This window comes from Leguminivora glycinivorella, chromosome 2 (genome assembly GCF_023078275.1).
Source record: "Leguminivora glycinivorella isolate SPB_JAAS2020 chromosome 2, LegGlyc_1.1, whole genome shotgun sequence".
NCBI lineage: Eukaryota > Metazoa > Arthropoda > Insecta > Lepidoptera > Tortricidae > Leguminivora > Leguminivora glycinivorella.
In genome coordinates this window covers 7,986,165-8,008,196 of record NC_062972.1, presented here as the reverse complement: position 1 = coordinate 8,008,196, position 22,032 = coordinate 7,986,165, and the positions used below count along the sequence as shown (strand labels likewise).

General features: G+C 34.7%; 1 protein-coding gene across 2 annotated transcripts in view; it reads left to right on the top strand.

Moving 5' to 3' along the window:
- LOC125236104 (homeotic protein antennapedia) overlaps nucleotides 1-22,032 on the top strand; it is a 253,715-nt gene that overhangs the window by 1,082 nt on the left and 230,601 nt on the right. The gene's annotated exons all lie outside the window — the stretch shown is intronic.

Here is a 22,032-nt window from a genome sequence, read left to right as displayed (position 1 = left end):
AATAGCACCTTTTTGACGTATATTGACTGTTAATTTGATTACTTAATTTTTGTGTTGTTGATAATATAAACTATTTAAATACTGATTTATATTTTAACTATCTTCCGTTTTAGTGCCTGTAATTGTGAAGTTAAAATTTGTATTTGGTTAAATTGTAAAAATAAAAATTTAGATTTGAAATTGTAAACACATAACGAATTTAATCGATTATGTCTATTACAGATAACGGCTAGCTATTAAGTTTTATGCTTACCCTTAGTAGGTAAACATTTTTGCATTTATATTCGGATAACTTCTTTACCTAGTTTTGTTAATGTGTGAACTCTTATTTACTATGTTATCTTACTGTGTATAATTACTTTCATCAAGACAAAAACGTAATCATGGAGTCCAAAATAGATACAATTTAAATAATTAAATAAATATCATTATAATGGGCCTATAATGATGTTTATTTAATTATTTAATTGTATCTATTTTAGCACAGCTAAATAACACAATTAGGTAGGTATTTAAATTACTGTTAGGTATCACTGATAAAGATTCATAATTTGAATGATAATTTATTTAAATAAATAAATGATAAATGATAAATAAATGGCACTGTCGTGTGCTCCCAAGGTATCACAAAGTAACTTAAGGTACCTAATTACCTATACAAAATTACAAATGTATACTATTTTATAAAATTACCTACACAATACAATAGGTATTTAATTAAATTAACGATGTCTTAGTAAAATTTAATTAAAAAAATAAACAATTCCTTTTATGAAAAATAAGTAAATGCAAAGAATATTAGATAAAGTAAAACATAATTATGATTTATGAACAATGTAAACAAACCCTGTAGTCAAAATGTCTTTAATTCCCATTCTAACTTATCAGATACGGGCTAAATCCATGTGTTATTTAATCAATTCATCTCACGTTATGCTCCTCAACCTTTAAAATAATAAAATTGTGCTAAACTTAAAATATTGATATTTTATATACTTAATAGGTTGTTTACATTGTTGACAATTTCTATTGACGGCGAATTTTACATAGCATTGTTAATTGTATGTATATCAAATATTGACCGTAAAAATTGTGTCATTTCCGGTAAATACCAAAGTATATTTATTTTTAAAATTTTAAATTGTAATATATTTTAGCAGAGTGTGCAATTGGACATATTAGTTAATAATTTAAGACGCCCAGACACCTAGTTTATTATACCTACCTACACTTTTAGATACAACCATCATCAAGTTAATTGTAAATGATTATGCAAATATGCATATTGATAATTTAAAGGGGAAAAAGAGATTTCTCTACATTTTCGTTTATTCAAATGCAATTCAATAAACTAGGTATATTTTTTTAAAGAAAGAGTGAAACTTGACGTTTCTGTTTTTTTCCGTGATGTTTTTTTTTTAATTCATATTCTAGTTTAGTTTAATTAGATGAGAAAGGATCATCTAACTTCGTTACCTACATACATGTAATATTATCATCTCTACTTATACTATTTGTTTATTTGTTATTACATTATTATTTTGGTAAATATTTTTTTATATATATGTATATTCATATATCCACAAACTTGTAATGTAAAATCAGTGCCCACGTCGCCACTGTGCGTCGCCACTGTTGCCTTTAGTCACTTTCCTCGAGTTTAGTAGAAAAAGTGCAACTTTTACCACTTTCCAACTACTTAAAAAGGTTGTCATTCGACTTATCCGTCATATTTGTCTTATTTTCTTCAGCATGCTAGTCTCAAGTTCTGTTTATACACATGTCACTATTTTTGATGTTTAGTCTAATATCCTCCCAACTTGTAACTTAAGGCAGTGCAACTTTTACCACTTTCCAACTACTTAAAAAGCACGGCATTTCTCTGTGTATAAAAAGCAGTGTCTGCTTTGTGATTCCGCTCTTGAACCGCCATATTTGTCTTATTCAATAAGCTGGTTTCAAAGATCACAATTTCTGTATACAAAAATAAACAGAAATATTTTAATTTTTCGTTTAATATCCTTACAGATCTTGTAATTAAATGCAGTGCAAGTTATGCTATTTTCCGACTGTAAATTCCGGCACTTCTAACAAAAATGACAAAAGCTTCTTGTAAAAATGACAAAAGTGTAACTACACAAGTCTCACGCTTATAAAGTACAATTTTATTTCTTCAAATTCCAATAAATAAGGTTGGCATTGGCATTACGTATGATAATAGGAAAGCAGGTACAGCACTTTCATCATGCTTTTTTGGCTCAATCATACAAAGGGTCTCTTATCCTTAACATACAAATGTTTTAGTATCCATATAAAACAATTCCATATAAGTAATAAGAATTCACACAAAACACACAATCAATAACTATACTAATTTTATTATTGCACTTTTTATTGTCCTTGCGTCAATTAGACGTGTAAAAAACGCAGTAAATTCGCTTAGGTCTTCAATAGAGTGCATGAAATTACCTCCCTTAGGGTCATAAATTATCATCTTAATAAGTTAATGAGTAATTCTTGCGATAGTTGCGTTTTTTGTGCGGTCGGGGACAAGTGTCAGCGCCGGCTACCGGTCCGAGTCGTTATTCCCATAAAAGTCGCGCGCGCGCATCTGCCTTTATCGAATTTGATTAAAGTTCATGTTTATTTATCGTGTATTTATTTAAACAAGGAGACCGTATTCCAGTGCCATTTAGAGTCAGTAATCTCGAGTTTTCAAACCCAGCGTTTGCTTTAACGGTTTTTTGACAATAATATTTCCTTATTTGGCTGCAGAGACAGTCTACAGTTTATACAGCTTTTTCTAATAAATAGTCTAGACTCTTTCAGTCACGCATGCCGATCTAAGTACATCCCAAAAAAAAAGTGTAGCAGGCGGTCGATCTTGTACAGACTTTCATACAGTAGCTCTCTTCGCAACACGTTTCTGAGAATGTTCAAGTAAATTAAAATGTAAACACATGGTCATAAATTAGCGGCCAAGTGAATTACATTTTTAAATTCACTTTAGCTTTACGTAGTATTATGTGGAAACGTTTCGCGTTATTCAATTTTTGTCTTCTTCGATTCGCCTCACGTACGGTCGATCGGGCGCTATCGAACTTTTAATTTCAGCAAAAAATCGATACGAAGCGTCAAACATTACGGAGTAACAGGTGAACGTCTACCTCCCGCGCGGACCACGCAAAAAACCTACATCTGTTAGTGAGAAATTTATGCAAGCATCGGTCGTACACACGATCATATCTACTTGAAATACGTCGCTGGAGACAAATTGCAGTCACTTCAAACGTGGCGAGCGAGTGTCCCGACGCCGCTACGGAATAAGCAAGCAGCCGATTGTTTAGCTCCGCGGTTCAGGATCGCGCGGAATCGATTCTACCGTTTTAGCAACAAAACGCAAAGTCGTGTATCGTTAGAAACCGTAAAGAACCGTAGAATCGCCCGGTAAAGCACCGCGCTTCAGCTTAAATCCGCATAATTATCGTATAGGCAATAAATTGTTCGGCGTGCGGGCGAGTGTCGTTTGTATTCCCTTCGCCTCGTTACCTACTTGCTAATGCATCATATCCGTATAAAAAATAAGCTTGAAAACTAGCGCCGTTTAGTATAACCAGTGCTTTATAATGCACCTATCCACATGTCGTTGGATTACCACACCTTGCGTTGCAGCTTGAATTTCTTATCGATTACTTTCCTTATAGCCAGTAAAACTAGAAATTTCGTTGCTAATTAATTGTAGTTCGAAGAACGAATAAATTAAAGCTCCCACAGAAAGAGTTCTTTATTTGCATAGATAACATAAATGTCGTCATTAGAATCGCTGTAATAAGGCTTAACTACTACTAGCGGTATTAAAATTTGAAGGGTAAAAGTAAGAACACTAGTATATGGAAATTATCGTCACAAAATCACAAATAGGCGATGGCACTGTACGTATGCAAACTATTTGAAATAATCATATTAAAAGTGTAAGCAGGCAAGCATGGTCGCGTGATAAACGAAATAACGTCAGGCCGTCCTTTTCGCACTCTTTGTAAGTGCAGTAGGGACGCACGCACCGATCCGATGCGTTAACGTTTATCGAACCAGTGCTTCGCCCGCTGAATATTCTTTAATTTCTCTCCTATGAGAGAGTTTTATTCTTACCGCAACTTTGAGCAAAAATCAAGAATGAAAAAAGATTCAATAACGAGCAAACACGGTAACACTCACTTAAACATACATCACACTCCATGATTTACAAATGTTATGACCTCAGCGGTTCGATAATGAATGAGCCGCTCGTAACGTCGGAATCAAGAGAACATTATTGTCAATAAAAAAGCCATAAACTCTATTAGGAGTCATAAACCACACACATCTGGCCGGCGAACAGCGTCGCGAACAAATAATATTAATTATTCAATTATGAGACAGGTTAATAAACTGTAATCAGATTGAGATCGATCAAAGTGTTGGGGGTAATAAAATGTTGCCGTGTCAAAATAAGAGCAATAAAATGAGGAGTATAAATTTAAGCAGAAGTAGATGTTATACTTACATAAAAAAGTGACCAATGTGACCATCGCTCCTGTTGCAGTGTAGATTTAGTCACCTATTTGTAGGTATATAAAAATACAGTACTTTACTGTTACCATTTGATTACCACCTTTCATACAAACTCTATCGCAGGAGAGTCATGTTTCTGTACAGTTTATTGTACTAGAAGTTTAGTCTATAAATGTACCTACTATAAAACTAACATCCCTAAATTAGTTTTTGTTACATATTCTTGACAGTAACTATACCTATTGTTATCATTATTTGGGCCCAGTGTTGACCTGAATGCAGCATTACGTAGAATGATAAGCAAATGCCGATAAAAACACGGAAACGAGGTTTTGTGCTCACAAATAGAACAATAAATTACCGCAAGGTGTTGTTCGCTCTTTGGCCACAATTCTCCAAACATTATAGGTCCGTATTAATTCGTTGTCAACATTAGCATGATAATTGGGTACCTGACTTAGCAGGTGAATAGCCCTGGGCCGCCCTGAGTGAGCTTTTGTCTAAGCCTCCTTTGTCAATTTGTGCAACGCTAGTTGTTCCGTTACATTGTTTCCCGGGTTGCATATTTTAGATCTTTCTTTGCCATTTTTTATAAGTTAACGGACCTTAAAAGAATATCGTAAACATAACGGGCATTACTTCTCATTTGCATCTTTTCTCTCTTTAACATCACAATGGATGAATGCGGAGTGTTTTGTGCGAACTCTCGACTTAAAATGTGCACTGATTTCAAGAATTCTGTAATTTGGTGTTCTAACACATGTTCTTATTTTGACTACTGTTGATTTTTAAACAATATGAATTTGTTACAGTTTTTCCTAACTGCCGTTTTTGGGTCATAAAATCGTTTTTTGTTTCGCTACTGTTTCTCGATTGTTTTATGAGCAGTTGCTGTTTTTATTATAAATCGGTAAACAATGTATCTTGATATATGGTTGTGTTAGCGTTTACTTTTATTGGCAACACATTAACTGTATCTAAGGTGTTATTAAACCGCGCAGATAATAACTCTTGGCTAATAGTTAATTATCGCAGCCATTGAAGCTGATCGTCAATGAATAGCTAATATTACGTTTCAAAGTCATTACCGGACTGATACCATATTTCATAACATAGTTGTGTATGCAGAGCACATGCAGAGTATGCAGAACATAGGTATGATATGTTTTTCTTTAAAAAAATAGGCAGATACTTTTGTTTTAGGCAGCTCACATACAATTTATTAGTAAAATTTAAATGGCTTAAATATTATGTCTTCTTTTTTTCAACTATATAAAAAGTTTAGATATACCGAAACCTAAGGATCTATTGGCCAGTTTTTCACAAGTCAAAAACTCAACGATATTAAGACTATTTATCACAATTTCACAAGTCAAACATCCCAATTTCGTCGAAAAACATACAATGTAGCCCAGCGCGATGCGATGGTGCGGCTCGAAAATTGTAATATTTCAAAATTACTCAAGAGTCGCGTTCGCTTGAATAATGCGATAAGTTTTGAGTTGGGGTGGTTTCCCCTTCCCCCCTCCGTGCGTGCCGACTTACCCCGGGCCTTGTTTTTGAACTTCTGCCTCGGTTTGATCAAAATATACCCGGCTTCATTTAACTAAGACGCATTTAAGTTTATTTGACCAGGGAATACTTGGCGGCTTTTAGGCTCTCTCTGAGGGCGTAGGTTTGCATGCATGACCTTCTAGCTTACCTTGGCTTGGCTTGCCAACTTATGTACTTCTGAAAACTTCTGCTTCTAAGTGTTTGTAGAATATAAGTTAGTGGTAGTATTTGAAAACGAATTGTAAAGGTTCCTTACCTGTATGTATACTTGTATGTGTTTACTTTGAAGATGAAATAGTACTTCAAAATCTTCACATTCGTTAATAATTGTGCAATAAATAAAATATCCTGATTTATTAATTTTTAGTGGTTTATAAGGGTCCATATTGGCTCATATAAAATTATTTGTTATAAAATTATTGTTTATACCGATTTGTGCTCCGAATGATCATTTCTCATAATTTTACTTATCATAATTTTATTTCATTATTATCAATAGTACTACTATCACTGTTCATAATAATCATTTAGCCGAAAATTTTTAATCATAAATTCTATACAAATATTTAATAACATTCATAATTTTGTGTTTAAGAAAATGATTTATCATAAAATTATTTTAAAAGTTTTGGGGAAGTTCTATGAAAAACTTGTGCCATTTATAGAAACGCGCCTGGAGTTTTTACAGTGACATATACAATTTACATTAAAAAGTCGTTTCTGGTTTGCTCACGGTCAACCTAACACGCTCCTCCTCGCTACGCTCGTCGTCGCACCTAACTGGACTGTCACATGTGATTTCTGTTCTGTTAACAATCATATAACGATAAATTATATTACTCGCAATCGTTATGATCAATAAGTATATAAACATTAACATTAGAATAAAATGTATTTATGATGAATGACATTATGAACATAAGTCATTCGAAGTTACGATAGTTATGAACATAAAATTGTTATAAATAATGATCGTTATAATGTAAAATTGTATGAGAAACATTTTCGGACTACCAATAATCTATATACCAATTTTATATGAACTTTGGCGCACCCGGTTTATAATCTATCTAAGGTACAGCGGGTCATATCTCGACTGGGGGGCAAATGTAACGGGTCCATTTTTTCATGTTTTACAATGTTTGCATTATCCGGTTATATATGGTAGGCGTGTTCAGTGGATACATGTGGAACTCGACATCATAGTGAAATAATGGAAAAAATGGATCAGTTACATTTGCCCCCCCCCCCCCCTGGTCGAGATTTGCCCCGCTGTACCTCATACTTTTTTGCAATTAAGAGAACCCACGGTAGGTAAGTACCCACTGTTGTTAAAAGAACAAAGTATTACCAACCTCATAAAGTGACTAGCATGTCTTTTGCACATTGTCATGGAATATAGCAATTTCGCAATAATGCAGTGAAAATGTGTAAAACGCGTGGTTGCTTTTTCCCCATGGATAAGTCAGTCGGTTACAATGTTAACTTTACCGTTAAATGTTTGAAAAAGCCTGGTTTTTTTCTTTGTATTTGTAAACGCAACTGAAATGTTCACACTCCCATAGGTAGTAAACTTATACGGGAGTCATTGGGTAGATTTGTAAGCATTTTCTTTTTATCGAACGATATTTTTACTCAGAATCACTACCAAAATTTGGTAGGTAGGTAGGTAGGCAGTAACTTGTGTATTGGGCAGGGTTGACATAGAACGTATGATTTGAATATAGCTAGAGGTAACCCTCTTAAAATTCGTTCCTATCAAAACTGGGGTCAATATTTTTTTAAGCAAATTCTTAACACTGTTTCTGAAATCTCCGCGTGCGTGGTAACCGTGATTGAAGTATACTGTGTTTCGTCTTGCACAGTGAGCTGCAAAAGTGCATGGCGAATTTATCAATTAATTAATTCATATTTCCTCTATGCAATTTCGCATCTTACTGTAGGTAGTTGAGGTGGTCCGTAGAGAAAGCACATGTACCTATGTCTAATTAAAGTACCTGTAGGACTCGCCTTGTTACTAGATAGATAACCAGTTGATTGCGTCCGATAATGCTGCTTTCACTGAGCCGCTAAAGTAAAGTAAAGCCTGATTATGGAGCAGATGTTTCAATGAGTTTTCTTTTACAATTATTTGCCAATTTTGCCACTTTGTTTCAATATTTTTGGGTACTTAACCATTCGTGCGTGTGCGTCAAAAAATACTGGTTCCAACCTCGGCTATTTCATGTAGAGCAAAAAAATCGTTCTGGAAAAAAATACAAAAAAGAGATGACCTAATTTTACGCACGGATCTGTGCATAAGCATACGATAGGTTAAACTTAAAACGGGTTGCCTAACTGCCTAGATTTAGACCAAAGCCAGGTTATGGATATAGAGTACCTACTAGGTCACAGATAATATTTTTTTTGGCTATTTTCTCAATGTCACTGTCACGTCAAATACTTAGTAGAAAATTAGCGTTACCTAACATTCTCCGTCACTCGTGATTTCAATGGAAATAACTGTAAGTTAGGTACCATATTTTTATGTAAAGGTCAAGAAAGCACACTTACTGTGTGATCTATCTAATAACATAGGTACATTTTGTAAAACAGATATTGGACCATATTAACAAAATAAATCGAAATGTTCATACTTAAATTATTGAAAGTTTTATGTAGTGTTCAGAACATTCGTTAAACTTATTTGTAACGTTTCAAAAAGGCGTAATGAAATTTAGCAATCTGTTGTCCGCTCATTACCAAAGTTGGCAACTGTGGTAAAGTTCGCCATAAGTATAGTGCCAGGTGTCATCTGGTGCTGGCTTTAGAACAACAGATCGGGTTTTCAAGTTGCTCGATACCGTTCTATACTCAGTGGAGGTTTACTTGAGCGTTTGTTCTTAATACAGAATTTAACAAAAAGGCATGACGAAATCTTAATCTCTCTATGTATCTAACGATTAAAATGTGTAGTGTCATACGACTGTCTTAAAAAAAATATTAGGCCCTATAAAAGGAAATACAGAACCAAAATTATTGTTGGAATCCGCATGGTAACAGAAATCTAATAAAGAATGGAGTATCTATATCTCATACATATGTATATCGCATTATACGTAGATATAGTCAGAAGTTTATTCCGGAGGCCGCACGTGGTTGGGACCATGTGACAAACCGGTCTTGGGCAAGCCTAGTAACCTCCAAACGACTCCATAACAACACCAACTCAAAAACGACGTAAGTCTCTTGAAACTTCATAAGCTTTACGCTGTTTTTGATTGCCATTTTCATGCTCGAGCATCTGAAAGGACGTAAGTCTCGCGAATTCTAAACGAGTTATAACTTTTTTCCGGTGACCCGTTTGAGTCAACTGTGTTTTAAACCGTCGTAACTGTTCTAGAATGTGAGTGAATTTCGCACTTTTTTAAAGTTTAAGGTATGCTGTTTAAGGATTCCCGATTCACTCTTAATGTTTTAGTTAGTGTGGGAAAACTTGGATTAATGCGTGTGAATAATTTTTATTGCGACGCCTTTTCGTATTCGTCTTTGACCGTCTACGACCTACGTGATGTAAACCTGAAGTTAGTTTTTAGAGTCGGTAAGTTGGTGTAGAAAACCTTCCTTTTTTATAATTTATTAATTCATTACTGATATTTTGTGTACCTACGTACGTTAAAGTAGATTCCCATCTGTTTCATAAGGAACTGTCGAATTCATGTCCAAAATTCATATAACTGGCAACATTATCTACTTTCGACCATCTATTTTACCTACAGCTTGCTTAGAAAACTAACTTAGTTCCTTCTATATTTCTGAATCTAGCTTCAAACTGATCCAATAATTAAATCGTAAGATCTAAAGAGTCCAAAGTTTGCGGCTGCTTCAAGAATTTTCAACTCAAGTCTAGGAACTTCGCTAAAGCGTTAGGTTTAGCCGCAAAACCTCTTTTTATTTATGTCTTTACTTTGTTCCATTCTTATTATACTTCTCATATATTATTTATACAGTATGTAAACTAACGAAAACCATTTACTGTAACCCGTAAATGTTATATATTTTACTATGGGACCAACACCCAAAACGCGAAATAAAAATTTACTCTCCCATAGGTACTTATAACTACCTATGAAACTTCAGAAAATATTTTCTGATTTCGTATCAAAAGTTTCTCAGTATCACTTTGACATAAATGGTTTTCGTTAGTTTACATACTGGTATATATCGTCAGACATATTATTTCGTTGATTTAAATTACTTTATTTTATAAATTACTTATTCGTTCTGATTTTTTGATGCCGAAAAATAATTATGGATCCTCCTCTCCTCCTATTTTCGTTTAACTTAAAATATCACAGATGTTCTCTTTCACACTTAAGAACTTGTCAGTGGAGCAATCTCCAAGAAGACGTCCGGTCCTCTTCCAAATCCTTAACCTTCTATGACACCATTGAATCCTTTAATTTATTATTTATTTTAATTAATGTACAGTACTGAGTAATGTACACTACTGATATGAAAATTAAAATATTGAACGTCAACTTACCTTATTCACGCACAGAACGCATTATCCAGAAGCATCTCTTCGGTTTTTTGACCATGTTCCTTTATGGAGAAACGTCTTTGCAAAGCGCGAAGTGTTGGATTGAGTCGCGTTGAGGATTGGTAAAAATATATTCGTATCTACAAACAAAGACATTGACAGACTAAAGGACTGCAAAAGCTATCAAAATATAGAACTGTAAGTATGCTTTATAAAAAAGTATCATTACAGTAGTTCTCACAAAGCAATCTAATCCATCATCTTTGCTATCGTCATAGAAATGGATACATATAATGACTCACGCACCTTTTAATTACAAAATCGTTAATTCACTCACCTAGCGAGTCATGGCAGTGTCAATCATAAAACATCCAGTATGGCTTTCTAGAATCCGAGCGATGCAATTGTAAGGTGCCGGAAAAACGTCGACAATTCCATGAAAATGCATGCGAGCAAAGAAACACGCCGCGGCGGCGGAATGCCACATGCCGTCTCTAAACTTTTATCATTAGAACCTTCCATGTCACAATCTATATTAAACTTTGTGTTTAATGACGTAATGTCAAAATTTGATTAAAGATCAGTAGGTACTTCCGACGTTTCTGACCGTCGATGTAATTGTTTCGAGTTTTTATTTGAAAGCAAGGTGCAGATACGAAATGCGCTCTTGCTAAACGTATCGATAATACCGCCTATACAGTCGCCATGGTGTATTGGAGCGGTCAAGGTGTTCACAAATATCTAAACATGCCTTTATTGTCAAGGCTATAAAGCCTCTTGATAAAGTTTTGCGCGCCCCGGCCGCTCAGATATTTCTGATAGCGACTGTACATAGCGACCACGACCGTTGGCTTCCATTGTTCATAAACAAAAGCAATCGTTCACATTTAATTTGAAGTAAACGTAACACAGGAATATGCGATTGTGCAAATCGACTGATTGATGTTAATCAGTCATTTCCACATGTGTTTGTTGCATACTAAGTGTCTAGCCTCGGATAGTTAGGTACTTAAGTTTCACCCAATTTCAACGTCCCTTAGGGTTCAATTTCAAAAGTAACTCAATTTGCAAGTAACTCAAGGCATTCTTGTAGCCTCAAATATCAAAGCTTTACCTACTTTTATCGGTTTAGCTGTTTTTCATTTTGGTCAGTATTTTACATATGCTCCACACATCACATCAATTTAAATAAGATTACGTAACTTTAAGTCATGTTTTCTTAGCTTGAGAAAAAAAAGCAGGCAAAATATTATATACTGTTTACGGACACCTTTTGAATCAATAATGAAACACTAAGTCTTTGTAAGGTAAATATAATGTAAAGTTTTACTTTGTAAAATCCCGTCAACTGCTCAACAGTTAACTCACGACGTATGATGTCAAACGTATTCAAACATCTCTGCCCCTAATCTCGCAAGGGCACAAATTAAATCTGAATAGGAGATGGATTCTGAGTTATTTACAAATTCTTTGGTTTTGACACGGTTGAAAATGCAATCTCTGATGATGGCTTACACTGACTGTGATTGTGGGTTCCGTGCTCATCAACGATCACCTCGAAATTACGAAGCCTAACAAAATTGAATCCGGCAATAAATCAAAACCGACCAAGAGCGTGTCGGGTCACGCTCAGTGTAGGGTTTCGTAGTTTTCCGTATTTTTCTCTATCAAGTTCAAAACAATTTTCCTAGAAAGTCTTTATAAAGTTCTACTTTTGTGATTTTTTTCATATTTTTTAAACATATGGTTCAAAAGTTAGAGGGGGGGACGCACTTTTTTTTCCTTTAGGAGCGATTATTTCCAAAAATATTAATATTATCAAAAAACGATCTTAGTAAACCGTTATTCATTTTTAAATACCTATCCAACAATATATCACACGTTGGGGTTGGAATGAAAAAAAAAAAAATCAGCCCCCACTTTACATGTAAGGGGGGTACCCTAATAAAACATTTTTTTCCATTTTTTATTTTTGCATTTTGTTGGCGTGATTGATATATATATTGGTACCAAATTTCAGCTTTCTAGTGCTAACGGTTACTGAGATTATCCGCGGACGGACGGACGGACGGACGGACGGACAGACAGACATGGCGAAACTATAAGGGTTCCTAGTTGACTACGGAACCCTAAAAATCAGTCTTCTCGTGTCGAATGTGGCAATTTTATGTGGTCAATACCCACTGGAGCTACTGCAACTTTTATGGGAACTGTAGGTAGGTACTTCAACTATATCTCAATCTCAACTGTAACGTCCGCGTCCAGTTCTTATAGAGGTTGGAGGTCGTAGGTATATTAGGCCCTTAAACACTTTACTCAAACTTGGTGCGCGATGAACCATAAGTAGTGTCTAATCCAAGTCGTGTCAAAACACGGCTACATCTGCAACAAATTTTAAATTTAGAATAGACCTCCATACCAGTTGAAAACTGGCGTTTATCTATGTGGGTAAATATCGGAGCTACGAGTAACAATTACTGAATGCGTTTGGAGTACAATGCGGTGAATTGACTGTGCCTGCTTCAATTGATTAGGTGAGCTAAGTTGCCGCTTGCCGGTGGATTTAAGAAGAAGTCGGTACGTAATGCTGTTATTAATTTGGCAAACGAGAGTCCTTTGAGAAACGATTTTGCTTAGTTCATTTTGCATTCGAATATGTGTAAAACGACTGTATAAATATTTTTTCTTTAATTTTCAAACAACATTTGACAAAATGTAAATATTCAAAAGTTTAAATATAGTTTATTTGTCTTTGTCTAAAATAAATAAGATACTTATATAAGATATTTGCCTAGCTATGAGCAATTGACCAGGATACATTCTAACATTTTATTTACTTTGGTATTTATCCGGTTAATCAAAATAAAACAGTATATTATTGATATAGCTTTTTTTTTCGAAATTATTGTAAATACATATTTTAAACTTTAATAAACAGGAAAAAAATACATGTTTTATTCCCCCTGCTGTCCTGCACTGACAAAATAATTTTGCCAAATTCCGTACAATTCAAAGTTATAAATAAAATAACATGAACAAAATACAAAGAAAAGCGAGTACAAATATAAGCTTGCTATTGTCGATTTGCTCCCATAACCTTGTTGCCATTTTCAGACGGAACATTGTAGCACTTTTTATATGGTCTATAAATGGCGATAAAAACGTGCATTTGCTATGCTAAATCGAGCCCACCCATGTGATAAATGCTAAGTTAGAAAGATTAATACAATAGTCGACGATAGACTGACATGCAGGTGTGCTGGAACCACACCTACTGGATTATTATCTATTTAAATATATACACCATTTGTCAGAAGTGTAAGCAATTTGGCGAGAGGTCAGAGTAGGCACGTTTTTAGGGTTCCGTAGGCGCCATGTCGTTTTTCCGTAAGTCCGCGGATTATCTCAGTAACCGTTAGCACTAGAAAGCTAAAATTTGGTACCAATATGTATATCAATCACGCCGACAAAGTGCAAAAATTAAAAATGGAAAAAAATTTTTATTAGGGTACACCCCCTACATGTAAAGTGGGGCTGATATTACGTCATCATCCAACGTGATATATTTTTGGATAGCTATTTAAAAACATCAGAGTTTACTAAGATCGTTTGATAATATTAATATTTTCGAAATAATCGCTTCTAAATGATGAAAAAAAAACGTCCCCCCCCTCTAACTGTTGAACCATATGTTTAAAAAATATGAAAAAAATCACAAAAGTAGAACTTTATAAAGACTTTCTAGGAAAATTGTTTTGAACTTCCTTCCTAGTTTTTGAGCTTACAGAAAACTACGGAACCCTACACTGAGCGTGGCCCGAAAAAGTTAGGTACTTGACAAAATGAATATGCGAAAGCTACCTACAGTACCTACTAAATCGCTCTTCGCACTTACATTAGTTAGGTATAAAATAACAAATTCATTAAAATCTTTTAGAAGGTATTTTTTTGACTAAGTTTAATAATTTCGTAAATATTCTTCAAATTTGGAACATTAGGTATCATCAATATGATTAGCACATCAGATTTCAGCACAGTATATGTTATGTTGCTTTCCTGAGTCCTGTCCTGTAGCTTATCGTGGGCAAAAAGTTCTCGAGATGCCGAAAGTCTGAGCTAAAATGATATAAAAAAAGAAATAGTATAACCCTTAACAAACTAGTAGCATTTTAGAAACTCGCCAGCGAATGAGTGCGTCGGTACGCCTTACATACTTGATTGATAGGTCCAAAGGCTGCCGTAGAAATTAAAAAAAAAAAAACAGAAACAGACCAAGGCGCGGGCAAAATTTTCAATTAAATGCATAGACAGTGATTGAAGTACAAAATTAACTAATTTTCATTGAATAGGACATTACCTCGGGATTTAATTCGATTTTAAGTTTAGTGGTAGCATTGTTGATGTTGGGTGGTTTACTAAATAAAGATAATATCCCTAGTGAAGAAGAATTGTATCTTTATATTTTTTGTATCAATAGAAGTTATTATGAGTATAAGCAGTAGTAACGTGAGTATGGCATGTAGCCCTTATTTTTTATTTATTGAGGACAATAATTTGACTACATAATTTCTTTGCTTTGTACAGGCAACGATTTCATTTGAACCGAGAATCAAGTAAAGCTTTTTTGGTTCGGAAGACGATTGTCATTTTTCCCCAGACATATGTACCTAAGTTAACAATATTAAGTCTCTTATTTGTTTACGAACAAACTACGATGTTTTATAAGATAAGTTTTACCTATAAGATAATAGGATCTCAAGGCCAGCCCGCACATGTTACCTCTCACTCGTCAATCGGCTCGATCTGCGTCTGCGCAGCTTCGAATTAAATGCATTTTGTACCTATTCACGATAATCTTAGAAAAGATATTTAGAGGATAATAAAGTAACATGACGCTTTAGGTCTTTATTCCATAAATAAATGTCATCTCGATATAGGTATCTTTTTTCGTTTAGCGTATTAGTATTAGTAGTCGCGTAAGTTCAAAATGGCACGTAAATTATAATCGACTATGTAGCCAAACATTGCAATCCGTACAGATTATTTACTTAATCGCGTAAACACTTACATTTATTTTTGGCCCGACGTTTCGAACATCACATTATGTTCGTGGTCACGGGTACACTCTATAACGCAAGCAAAGTAACAGAGAGAGACGTCTCACTTTCCATCACCGTCTCAAGAAATAAGAAGAAACCGCTGACGGACGTCCTCAGAGATGATTTATACAACGCAAGACCGCCTAATTAGGCCGTACGCGCATTCTATGTAAATTTTAACTCAAATATATGCCGCTACTAACTATCCATACCTCATATCTGTACCACGTGAAGTTCTTGCAAAACAAGCTTGCAGCTAACTTCATAAGCTTCGTTTTCGAACGTTCGATAAACGAATGGAATGAGATTATGAAGGCGTCGTGTTTGATATGTTATTGTTGTCGTAACCACATGTCTGGGTTTGTTGTTATTTAAAATTAGAACTCTAACTGCAGGCGTGAGGGATTATTTTTGCTCCCTGTCAAAGCACGCTTTAGGAGGTTGTGATAGTTAGATGTTGTATTTTTATGTCTAACGTTGTGTAGGTAGGTTAAGCAAACACGAATTACTAAGCGAATCGTGATTGAAATGATAATTAATTAGGTACCGGAGTATATGAGCATTGTGTGGGTTGATAGACAAACGGTTGTTGAAGGATGAATGATAGCGGCAAAGATCAGACAATTCTTAGACTTCGCGCTTATGCATCGGATTTTTTTCTCCACAATGTACCTATACAGGAAATAATAGGAATGTTTATTAGCTTATGTGTATTCCCGGAATGCATTAAAACGATTTATTTCAATAAATCAGTGCATTTAAAAAGTTTTATTATTGAGGTCGACATCCGGGAATATTGAGAATTTTCTTACAAAAAAAGTGGCACTGAAGCTTTAGTAGTTTCATGTGTTCTGCCTACCCCTTTATGGGATACAGGCGTGATTGTATGTAAGTATGTATGTATGTTCTTACAAAAAAAAAAGTAAATTTAAAAAAAAGTTTAAAAGTTCTTTGCAAAAAACAAAATATGATGTTACTAAATTTGTATACCTAATTAGAAAGTTTTAAAATCGTACTGTTTTGATACATTTCACTTCACCTCTTCTTACCCACAAGTAGGTACCTACCTAACGGTCGACTGACACCTTACAAATAACACGAACCTCTCATCATTTAAACATTATCTCTCAATTCCTGCATTTAATAAGATAAATACATTTTAAAGCGATTGTTAATTTTTAAACCACCTTCACGATGGACCTTGTAATGAAATTTACACGTCTAAATGAATTCTGCGGAGCATCAGACCAGTTCGAAATAAACACCGAGTGCTGAACAAAAAATCCCCCTACCACAAAAATTATACATTTCAGCAAACCAGCTTCATTTTCATCGCTATTGCAAAAATTATATCAGAACAAAGTCTCTTGGTACGAGGGCCTGTACTGTGAGATTCCAAAACGGATAGATATCGCTTAAAGCTCTAAGGTGGTCTCCCGAATTTTGACTGTGACAGTGGTTTCGTGGTAGGGAGGAGGACGAGTAATGTTATGAGCAAGCCATTATTGTCTCGCCCCATACCGTAAAACATTACACAGGACTCGACCCGACGAGTATATTACGAGAGCTGTCAAAACCACTACAAAACGTAAACAGTCAATGTTAGATTTAGTACTGCACGTTTTTTGGCGAAACGGCAGGACACCACTTTTTTTACTGAGACGAGCTATAATATGTATGAGAACGATGATATGTAGATTAATCTGCCGATTGTGTAAATATTGTGCAGCACAATATTTACACAATCGGCAGATTAATCTACATATCATCGTTCTCATACATATTATAGCTCGTCTCAGTAAAAAAAGTGGTGTCCTGCCGTTTCGCCAAAAAACGTTTGGTCAAATTTCATTTCCCAATAATCAAATCGCAATAGTTTCATTTCCCAAAGTATTGTTTGGCAAAGGTATGTTTCGCAATGAATTTGTTTGGTCAAATTATCATTTGGCACAATTTTACTTAGTCAAATTTTATTTAGACAAAACTTTATTTCGCAAACGTTTTTAATGGCAAAACTTATATCCCAAAAACATGTTTGGTCAAAATGTCACATCGCAAATTTCGAAAATATTTAGGCATTTGCATTTTCATTTCTACGGGATTAATTTAATTTACCGAAGATTTTTTTGCCTTTAACTTAAAATTGTCAAATGATAATTTCAGTTTTATTCCCAAGGCTTCAGTTGGACTAGAAAAGTTTGCTCAACTTTATTTTTGTCAAAACCACGTTTGTTGCAAAACCACGTTTGACAATAAATATTACAAGGCATAAATGTAATGTAATAATTTTATTAGTATTGTAAGACAGGGACAGTTTAGGTGCGACGACGAGCGAAGCGAGGAGGAGCGTCTTAGGTTGACAGTGAGCAAACCGGAAATGGCTTTTTAAAGTAATTAAAAATTAATAGAACATAATGGTTTTGAAAACATAAGGTTTCTTTTTAATATAATGTATCCGGACATGTAAGTGAAAATGTCATCCTTGACATTTGCAGCAGGAGGAAAAAAGTACGACATACACATTATTTCACACAAATCTTGGACACAAAGTATAAAATCAACAAACAAATTTCTAGTGCGCCATTTAATTACAATATATTGGGAAATGGAAATTTTGCCTAACAATACCTTTGACTAAATAATATTTGGTAAAATGAAATTTGACCAAGTAAATATTTTGGGAAACAAATACTTGCCAAAAAAAGTTTTGCTAAATGTCAATTTGCAATAAGTTATTTTGCCAAACGTTTATTTGGGAAATGATAATTTGGGAATAATAGTTTGGGATGTGAAACTTTGGGAAACGTTTTTTGGCGAATCGTCAGTAAACCAAAAAAAGTATACATCATAAAGGATTGATTTTGAAAGATGTATTATTGACAGGCGAGTTTATCGCGAAAGAGCTCGAATAACTTAATAGACATGCACATAATACATAAAATTATTTTATTACATTATGAGCATTCGTCCTCCATGTAGCATTTAAATAGGATTAGTTAAATTCGGCGATTTTACATGAGTAATGTGAGCACTTATATCTTTAAATCATAAATTTAACAAGAGTCTAGTTCTGCGCCTATAAATTTATAAGCTGCCACGATAAATTAATTAGCGAACAGGAAGCGACACTACAACAAAGTGTGTAATAAATAAGCATTCTCGATATAACTGTGGTCTTTTTCGTTTTACAGCTCAATGGAGTTCCAGCGAACATTTTAGGATCATCTACAGCAATCTGCCGAACAGTAAAAGATGCTGTGATCTCTGGGGGATTTACTTATCAATAGTTTCCAGTTTCATTGGAATAATTTCGTTGTTGCGAGATATTTTTGCGCAGATTTCGCGTAAGTTGAGTTTTTCATGATATTTATGGGTCTTTTGAAAATGTAGTTTATGAATTAGCTATTTGAATTAAAGCTAACACATGACATTATATAAAATTTTATCAAGCCTAATAGTTATCTAACTCGTATGAAGGAATATCGGACACGAATGAGGAGGCACATTGACATTTTATCCCGCCAGGCGGCGCCTGTGCAAGTGTCTAGGAATGTACTGTCATTCATATGTGAGAGAGAGAAAAAACATATCATCATCTCGCTCTCACGTATGGACTATTAGGGTGGAGCCATCTGTCATAACCTTTGAGTCTGCCTCCTCATACTATCGAAATTTGGCAGACACAGACAACTGAGACAAGCGTGGGACGTTAGTTGTGTTTTTTCCTAGCGACTGTTTATAGTTTAATTTAAACCTGTGAAGTGTGTAAGCGCTCTTTGAGATGTGTGTAGGTACATACTGGGTGAAAGAAAACGCTAAAAAAATTGGGCTGTTTTATAGAAACCAGCGGCAGGCATCACGTTAGTTCAAAATCGAAATCTATGAAACAGCCGATTTTCAGCATTGGTCCCATAATAAAAGTTGTTCACTATGACCTCAAAAATCACTATGCAAAATATGACTGGTTCTATTTTTATTTCAATCTGTATAATAATGTCAATAAAATTGTGGTGTGGGTGGGTGCCCATTATAAATAAATGACATTTTGTTTTAACTTCAAACTTGATATGAATTAGTACACTGAGAGAAATTTGCATTGTGAATTTAACAAGTTCGACTTGTTGCGGTTTATCCGTTTGAATCAGCCAAACGTATGTTTAAAACAATATGTGTCAGGTTGTTTTTATAAAATCGACTTGTTGATTCAAATATATTGCCGATTCAAATGACAAGTAGCTTGTTGTTTGGACCAAAGAGCACGTAGGCGCTATTTTAACCAAAAAACTTGTTGAACGAACATGAAAACTGTGGTTGTATTTTCTCCAGTGTAGAACTTGGAGTTAGGAACCTGTTGTATATGATTCAACTAATGACATTTTACATTCTCGCAACTCTTAGCATGATCATACATTCTAAATAAACACCTCTAGCATTTCTAATCCCATCTAAGCCCAGTAATAAATAGACATCTTTCGGCAAATAAAGGAACCTGTCTCACCCGCCTCGACCAATCAGAAGTCGCGCCTTAATTATAGGCTTGTTCAAATTAGGAACGTTCTGAACGTCGCACGCGCACGGTTATTTGAAAATAGAATTCGCTGATTTATATACTAGGGAATAATGTTGACTGTCATTTAGTTGTTCTATGGTTAGTTATTGTAGTTTTTTTTTTACCGTTTAGTTGAGGTGTTTTGTGCTAAGACTAATTTAGTTAGACGGGTGCTGAATTGGTTAATTTTAGATATATTTTAAATATTATTTGTGGTGTTGTGGTTGTATGAAATTGTGTATGGGTAAATCTGTATTTTGCAACCTAATAAAATAAAGACATTCGGTCGGGAAATGGGAAATACATAGCTACCACATACAAATAAGTATCTGAAAATATTACAAATACGTACACTCTTCTCAAAAATTACGAATTTTACAATTTTATGGCTCGTCTACACCATCGGCAATGATGGGCGATTACAGGCGATTACGATGTACAATGTTTGTATCTCTATTCCTACAAAATGTATATAAACTGTTGTACACAATAAATAGATTACTACTACTACGATGGTGTGGAGGGCGTCATTGCATACAGTTGTCCATGATTTTGTAGTTTTTTCAGGCAGACATCAATGAAAGTTGCTGCCGTGATTGTGCGGATCGAATCGCAGCCAATTCTGTATTCGCCCATCATTTCCGGTTGTGTACCCTTTAACAGCACTGAAATGAAAATTGAACTGCAAAAAAGCTTTTAATTACCGACGAAATAATTCTCATTTAAACTTATTAACCTTGTGTTCCTTAAATTTATAATAAAAAAATAACCATTAGAGCACCAAATTAAATGAAAGATACGTGTTAAGGTCACCATCTCCAAAATACTTTGCATTGTTCCTCAATTATTTAAAAAGCGAACTGCCGTTGCGTGCATGTGTCCTTGTCACACGTGATTTTTGTCGGTACTTGCTATCTCTGTCGCTCGGTGCGCCCGCGCCGCCGATAACCGAAGAATGTGCCGGCTGACTTCAGACGCTCATAGACAATTTAAATTGGAGAAATTGGTAGCGAAGTACTTCATGGAACTGGTCATAACGGTTTAGGGTTACCAGCACTTAGATATTTAGTTATATGCTTCCGGGTTACTAGGAAAATTAAAATATCAAATTTTCTGCAGATAATTAGAATCGTTATTCGAATTGAACTTCTCGTAAAAAATACTTGTGTAAGAAACATTGTTCATTGGGTCCATCGGCTATAACAGGACGTTAACTAGGTAGTACCTAGGTGAAAATTTTTATTGTGTTAAAATATTGATTTATGTTTTATAATATTTTTATGATTTTAGTAGAGATAAAACATGGCTAAGAACACTCCCGACTAACTCGGCTTTCAAACAAAAAAAAACTAAATCGCAATCGGTTCATCCGTTCGGGAGCTACGATGCCACAGACAGACACACACACAGAGACAGACAGACATACAGACAGACACGTCAAACTTATAACACCCCGTCGTTTTTGCGTCGGGGGTTAAAAATACGTGTAGGTTAAATTTATAGGTACACATATTTCCATTAAGTACATATATTCAAGGGCTCATTTGATCAGGATTTGACGGAGACTTCAAAAATAGTATCTGGTAGGTAACCCTATAATTTAACGGCACAGAACTTTATTTATATAGAAGAAACAAGTTCATCTATTTGTATAGGGGAGCGTGTCAAATTTTGTACTGAAGTTGTTTTTGCCTAGTAATTTAAATATGTCTCAGGCTCTTGATTGTTCATAATTATTGTGTTGTTGCAATTGAATA